Source organism: Nothobranchius furzeri, chromosome 4 (genome assembly GCF_043380555.1).
Source record: "Nothobranchius furzeri strain GRZ-AD chromosome 4, NfurGRZ-RIMD1, whole genome shotgun sequence".
Classification (NCBI taxonomy): domain Eukaryota; kingdom Metazoa; phylum Chordata; class Actinopteri; order Cyprinodontiformes; family Nothobranchiidae; genus Nothobranchius; species Nothobranchius furzeri.
Window position 1 is genome coordinate 29741625 of NC_091744.1, and position 8129 is coordinate 29749753.

Consider the following 8129-nt stretch of genomic DNA (forward strand, 5'->3'; position numbering starts at 1 on the left):
CACTGGGTCTGACTGAGCGCCTCCAGGAGAGAGGCCCAAGCAAGACGCGCCCCGAGGAGCGTCAGGCCACATGTCACTACTCAGTCTGACTGAGCGCCTCCAGGAGAGAGGCCCAAGCAAGACGCGCCCCGAGGAGCGTCTTGCCACATGTCAGCACTGGGTCTGACTGAGCGCCTCCAGGAGAGAGGCCCCAGCAAGACGCGCCCCGAGGAGCGTCTTGCCACATGTCAACAATGGGTCTGACTGAGGGCCTCCAGGAGAGAGGCCCAAGCAAGATGCGCCCGGAGGAGCGTCTTGCCACATGTCAACACTGGGTCTGACAGAGGCCCTCCAGGAGAGAGGCCCAAGCAAGACGTGCCCCGAGGAGCGTCTTGTCACATGTCAACACTGGGTCTTTCTGAGCGCCTCCAGGAGAGAAGCCCAAGCAAGACGCGCCCCGAGGAGCGTCTTGCCAAATGTCAGCACTCGGTCTGACTGAGCGCCTCCAGGAGAGAGGCCAAAGCAAGACGCGCCCCGAGGAGCGTCTTGACACATATCAACACTGGGTCTGACAGAGGGCCTCCATGAGAGAGGCCCAAGCAAGACGCGCCCCGAGGAGTGTCTTGCCACATGTCAACACTGGGTCTGACAGAGGGCCTCCAGGAGAGAGGCCCAAGCAAGACGCGCCCCGAGAAGTGTCTTGACACATGTCACCACTTGGTCTGACTGAGCGCCTCCAGGAGAGAGGCCCAAGCAACACGCGCCCCGAGGAGCGTCAGACCACATGTCACTACTCATTCTGACTGAGCGCCTCCAGGAGAGAGGCCCAAGCAAGACGCGCCCCGAGGAGCGTCTTGCCACGTGTCAACACTGGGTCTGATTGAGGGCCTTCTGGAGAGAGGCCCAAGCAAGACGCGCCCCGAGGAGCGTCTTGCCACATGTCACCACTTGGTCTGACTGAGCGCCTCCAGGAGAGAGGCCCAAGCAACACGCGCCCCGAGGAGCGTCAGGCCACATGTCACTACTCAGTCTGACTGAGCGCCTCCTGGAGAGAGGCCCAAGCAAGACGCGCCCCGAGGAGCGTCTTGCCACATATCAACAATGGGTCTTACTGAGGGCCTCCAGGAGAGAAGCCCAAGCAAGACGCGCCCCGAGGAGCTTCATGCCACATGTCAGCACTCAGTCTGAATGAGCGCCTCCAGGAGAGATGCCAAAGCAAGACGCGCCCCGAGGAGTGTCTTGACACATGTCAACACTGGGTCTGACAGAGGGCCTCCATGAGAGAGGCCCAAGCAAGACGCGCCCCGAGGAGTGTCTTGCCACATGACAACACTGGGTCTGACAGAGGGCCTCCATGAGAGAGGCCCAAGCAAGACGCGCCCCGAGGAGTGTCTTGCCACATGTCAACACTGGGTCTGACAGAGGGCCTCCAGGAGAGAGGCCCAAGCAAGACGCGCCCCGAGGAGTGTCTTGCCACATGTCACCACTTGGTCTGACTGAGCGCCTCCAGGAGAGAGGCCAAAGCAAGACGCCCCCCGAGGAGCTTCTTGACACATGTCAACACTGGGTCTGACAGAGGGCCTCCATGAGAGAGGCCCAAGCAAGACGCGCCCCGAGGAGTGTCTTGCCAAATGTCAACACTGGGTCTGACTGAGCGCCTCAGGGAGAGAGGTCCAAGCAAGACACGCCCCGAGGAGCCTCTTGCCACATGTCACTACTCGGTCTGACTGAGCGCCTCAGGGAGAGAGGTCCAAGCAAGACGCGCCCCGAGGAGCGTCTTGCCACATGTCAACACTGGATCTGACTGAGTGCCTCCATGAGAGAAGCCCCAGCAAGACGCGCCCCGAGGAGCGTCTTGCCACATGTCAACACTGGGTCTGATTGAGGGCCTTCTGGAGAGAGGCCCAAGCAAGACGCGCCCCGAGGAGCGTCTTGCCACATGTCAACAATGGGTCTTACTGAGGGCCTCCAGGAGAGAGGCCCAAGCAAGATGTGCCCGGAGGAGCGTTTTGCCACATGTCAACACTGGGTCGACAGAGGGCCTCCAGGAGAGAGGCCCAAGCAAGACGCACCCCGAGGAGCGTCTTGCCACATGTCACCTCTGGTTCTGACTGAGCGCCTCCAGGAGAGAGGCCCAAGCAAGACGCGCCCCGAGGAGCGTCTTGCCACATGTCAACACTGGGTCTGACAGAGGGCCTCCATGAGAGAGGCCCAAGCAAGACGCACCCCGAGGAGCGTCTTCCGACATGTCACTACTCGGTCTAACTTAGCGCCTCCATGAGAGAGGTCCAGTCAAGACGCGCCCCGAGGAGCGTCTTGCCACATGTCACTACTCGGTCTGACTGAGCGCCTCCAGGAGAGAGGCCCAAGCAAGACGTGCCCTGAGGAGCGTCTTGCCACATGTCAACAATGGGTCCGACTGAGGGCCTCCAGGAGAGAAGCCCAAGCAAGACGCGCCCCGTGGAGCGTCTTGCCACATGTCAACACTGGGTCTGACTGAGCGCCTCCAGGAGAGAGGCCCAAGCAAGACGCGCCCCGAGGAGCGTCTTGCCACATGTCAACAATGGGTCTGACTGAGGGCCTCCAGGAGAGAAGCCCAAGCAAGACGCGCCCCGTGGAGCGTCTTGCCACATGTCAACACTGGGTCTTATTGAGGGCCTTCTGGAGAGAGGCCCAAGCAATACGCGCCCCGAGGAGCGTCTTGCCACATGTCAACAATGGGTCTTACTGAGGGCCTCCAGGAGAGAGGCCCAAGCAAGATGCGCCCGGAGGAGCGTCTTGCCACATGTCAACACTGGGTCTGACAGAGGGCCTCCAGGAGAGAGGCCCAAGCAAGACGCGCCCCGAGGAGCGTCTTGCAACATGTAACCTCTGGTTCTGACTGAGCGCCTCCAGGAGAGAGGCCCAAGCAAGACGCGCCCCGAGGAGCGTCTTGCCACATGTCAACAATGGGTCTGACTGAGGGCCTCCAGGAGAGAAGCCCAAGCAAGACGCGCCCCGTGGAGCGTCTTGACACATGTCAACACTGGGTCTGACAGAGGGCCTCCAGGAGAGGGGCCCAAGCAAGACGCGCCCCGAGGAGTGTCTTGCCACATGTCACCAATGGGTCTGACTGAGCGCCTCCAGGAGAGAGGCCCAAGCAAGACGCGCCCCGAGGAGCGTCAGGCGACATGTCACTACTCAGTCTGACTGAGGGCCTCCAGGAGAGAAGCCCAAGCAAGACGCGCCCCGAGGAGCTTCTTGCCACATGTCAGCACTCGGTCTGACTGAGCGCCTCCAGGAGAGAAGCCAAAGCAAGACGCGCCCCGAGGAGCGTCTTGACACATGTCAACACTGGGTCTGACAGAGGGCCTCCATGAGAGAGGCCCAAGCAAGACGCGCCCCGAGGAGTGTCTTTCCACATGTCAACACTGGGTCTGACTGAGAGCCTCCAGGAGAGAGGCCCAAGCAAGACGCGCCCCGAGGAGCTTCTTGCCACGTGTCACCACTGAGTCTGACTGAGCGCCTCCAGGAGAGAGGCCCAAGCAAGACGCGCCCCGAGGAGCGTCTTGCCACGTGTCACCACTGGGTCTGATTGAGCGCCTCCAGGAGAGAGGCCCCAGCAAGACCGGTCAGGCCTGCAGTGTACACATCAGAGACATGATGTTCTTTCACAGAACTGAGGTTGTTCATTACTAAATGACTTTTACAGGAATATTGTTATTATACTATTCAACAGGTTGATCATAATAATGTGTATTAAACCCACAACCTAGCACTGAGGACAGAGGGACTTTATTTAAATTAGTACTTAATGGAAACGATTCATAATGATACACAAGAGCCATGTCATACATTGTGCACTATTAAAAATATACACATCAATTGCTCGAATCCCATTGTTTTAAAGTAAAACTCTAATAAAACTCTAGTCTGACATCAACAGAGAAGACTTAGTACTGGTTGTAGTTTCTGGTGCACACTCGATACGCCATTACGATCACAATTACGTTGATTAATAAATCCAGTGTTGTAGCGACTGCAGCCAGCGCCGTCGCGCAACTCGTGTCGGTGTTATCTCTCGATACTTTTGTTGGTATTCAAGCGTATGCAGAATCTACAGATCTGGTGAAGTTGCTTGTCACTAGCTTGCGCACGTTTGATATGGCACTTTGCGCGAGACTCACACAACCTGCAGTGGCGACCGTCGCGTCAGTGCAAAGTTTTTCCAATATATCGCTCGCAACATCGTTTGTCATTTGCTGTACACTGCGCACACTGGCCGCGAGGTCGCGGAGAGGGTCTTCGTTACGAGCTACTCTGGTAGCGCCGTGGTTGATGAGGACGATCATCTTTAGCAATAGTTCATCTCGAAGCGCAACGATGGTGAGGGCGACGGGTTGGCCGGTTCCGCCTTCAGGCCACTCGGTTGCCGCTAGATTGCCCAATGCCACACACGCAGACGAACCCTGTACACACTCAATGACCCGTGTGCGATCGTTGATTTCTGCTAGTACGTTTGCTAGGTCTACGTGCTTCCACGGATCGGGCGTGGGCACGCGCTTGTTTTTAGAGGCGTTTTCGCGCAGCCTCTACCCTGCACGACCGCTCGTGGCCGCACTAGCTATATTTATCTTTATTTGTTTCACACACACACACACACACACACACACACACACACACACACACACACACACACACACACACACACACACACACACACACACACGCACACACACACGCACGCACGCACACACACACACACACACACACACACACAGGCCCTTGCGTGCAAACCCAGGTCAGGCCTGCAGTGTACACATCAGAGACATGATGTGCTTTCACAGAACTGAGGTTGTTCATTACTAAATGACTTTTACAGGAATATTGTTATTATACTATTCAACAGGTTGATCATAATAATGTGTATTAAACCCACAACCTAGCACTGAGGACAGAGGGACTTTATTTAAATTAGTACTTAATGGAAACGATACATAATGATACATAAGAGCCATGTCATACATTCAGCCTAGGAATAGTAGCATTGTGCATTATTAAAAATATACAGATCAATTGCTCGAATCCCATTGTTGCAAAGTAAAACTCTAATAAAACTCTAGTCTGACATCAACAGAGAAGACTTAGTGTATGTACTACAAATACAGCATTAGGATTTCGAGTGGACCGTGCACCTTGTGAACCATCAGAGGCTTATGACGCAACATATCTTCCAGTTGCTATTAGACAAGTTATAATTCTCGACCATTTTTCGGAACTGGTTTCTTGGGTCCGTGAGTAAATGCCAAATGAGATGATAGTCCTTAAGTAAGTTCCTGGCGATCCCATGTCACGCTCTTGCCCATCAGCCGGTGAATGCTGAGACGGAACTCGATGAGAGCGATGTATTTTTTAAGTGCTCCGAATGTACTTCTAACAAGCGTGCGATTCACTTCGTGAGTAAACCGCAGCTGCAGCTGATTCAAACAGTCGAGCCAACATTCTACATCACAATATGCGTTTTGTAGTTAGTCGAGTTACCTTTTGTGTGGCGTATGCACGGGTCGTTAGCGTCCAGCTCCCAGCTTAGAGAGTCCTGTATTGAAACAGACGTCAATACATCTCGATGTCATGCAACACACAAAGTCTGTCGCATACAGGTGGGTTAACACATGTACGATACCTTTTGTGTGGCGCATGCACGGGTCGTTAGCGTCCAGCTCCTGGCTTATAGAGAGTCCTGTATTGACACAGACGTCAATACATCTCGATGTCATGCAACACACAAAGTCTGTCGCATACAGGTGGGTTAACACACATGTACGATGTGTGCGATGGCGCGCCCGTTTACAATGGGACACGACGATGATCATTGTTAACCAAACTCTTGTTTCTCACGACAGGTGGTAGCGTTGTCTCCTGCACTTGGTCTTCGTGCACAGAGGGTGTTGTAATGTGCTCGTCATAGTCGCGATCGTTGTCACTCGAATCCATTGTTCTCACGACAGGTGGTAGCGTTGTCTCCTGCATGTTGTCTTCGCGTGCGGCAAGCGTTGTGCTGTGCTCGTTATAATGGTTATCTTCGTACAAAGGGGGTGTTGAATACTCCTTCGCGAGTAGTCTAGGAGGTGGTGTGATGGAACGTATCTCAGAGGCGTTATGTGAGCGTACCACCATGGCCTGAGCAACTGCGACTACTGAGAGTACACCCAGTACAGACAGCGAGATCAATTTTTTTTCTTGGGTGTTGTACGTGTGGGTACAGCCGCTTTAATGGCAGTGAGAGCAAGTGGGCAAATGTATTTATAGGTCACTAGCAGAAACTAAGGCACGTGGTCAGAGTGTAATCGTAACCACCTAAAGTAGCTCTTGTCATAATTTAATATACATAGAAATCAGAAACGGGTATGTCAGGATAGACATCGCGAGTGATAATGCGGCCAGTATCTGTGTGCGCTTGAGAGCACCTTGTTGTTCTACTGTGGTGCCCACGCCGCCGGGTCTGTAAATGTCATCGACCTTCTTTATATACGCATACGCTAAAGACCGTATATTCTCTATGGATTTGAACACGTCCTTTGTTTCGCGTAACGCTTGAGCTGTCTCGAGCGTGATGTTGTGAGTGTACACCAGTGTTTCGCGTGCACCGAGGTCCGAAAAGGCGTGCGCTACAACTATTAACCTTGGTTTGGGAGTGTGGCGAAACGCTCGCTCCGCTGTAATGGGCAGATGCAATGTTATCACCTGGTACGTTTCGTTAGTCGGGTCGTAACACACCAGTCCGTCACACGGACCGTCACATTGTATGGGGCTTATACTATTCAACAGGTTGATCATAATAATGTGTATTAAACCCACAACCTAGCACTGAGGACAGAGGGACTTTATTTAAATTAGTACTTAATGGAAACGATGCATAATGATACATAAGAGCCATGTCATACATTCAGCCTAGGAATAGTAGCATTGTGCACTATTAAAAATATACACATCAATTGCTCGAATCCCATTGTTGCAAAGTAAAACTCTAATAAAACTCTAGTCTGACATCAACAGAGAAGACTTAGTGTATGTACTACAAATACAGCATTAGGATTTCGAGTGGACCGTGCACCTGGTGAACCATCAGAGGCTTATGACGCAACATATCTTCCAGTTCTGACTGAGCGCCTCCAGGAGAGAGGCCCAAGCAAGACCCGCCCCGAGGAGCGTCTTGCCACATGTCACTACTCGGTCTAACTGAGCGCCTCCAGGAGAGAGGTCCAAGCAAGACACGCCCCGAGGTGCGTCTTGCCACATGTCACTACTCGGTCTGACTGAGCGCCTCCAGGAGGGAGGTCCAAGCAAGACGCGCCCCGAGGAGCGTCTTGCCACATGTCACTACTCGGTCTGACTGAGCGCCTCCAGGAGAGAGGCCCAAGCAAGACGTGCCCCGAGGAGCGTCTTGCCACATGTCAACAATGGGTCTGACTGAGGGCCTCCAGGAGAGAAGCCCAAGCAAGACGCGCCCCGAGGAGCGTCTTGCCACATGTCAACACTGGGTCTGACTGAGGGCCCCCAGGAGAGAGGCCCAAATAAGACGCGCCCCGAGGAGTGTTTTGCCACATGTCAACACTGGGTCTGACTGAGGGCCTCCAGGAGAGAAGCCCAAGCAAGATGTGCCCCGAGGAGCGTCTTGCCACATGTCAGCACTCGGTCTGACTGAGCGCCTCCAGGAAGGAGGCCCAAGCAAGACGCGCCCCGAGGAGCGTCTTGCCACATGTCAACACTGGGTCTGACTGAGCGCCTCCAGGAGAGAGGCCCAAGCAAGACGCGCCCCGAGGAGCGTCTTGCCACATGTGAACACTGGGTCTGACTGAGCGCCTCCAGGAGAGAGGCCCAAGCAAGACGCTCCCCGAGGAGCGTCTTGACACATGTCTCCTCTGGGTCTGACTGAGCGCCTCCAGGAGAGAGGCCCAAGCAAGACGTGCCCCGAGGAGCATCTTGCCACATGTCAACACTGGGTCTGACTGATTGCCTCCATGAGAGAAGCCCCAGCAAGACGCGCCCCGAGGAGCGTCTTGCCACATGTCAACACTGGGTCTGACTGAGCGCCTTCAGGAGAGAGGCCAGAGGAGCGTCTTGCCACATGTCACCTCTGGGTCTGACTGAGCGCCTCCAGGAGAGAGGCG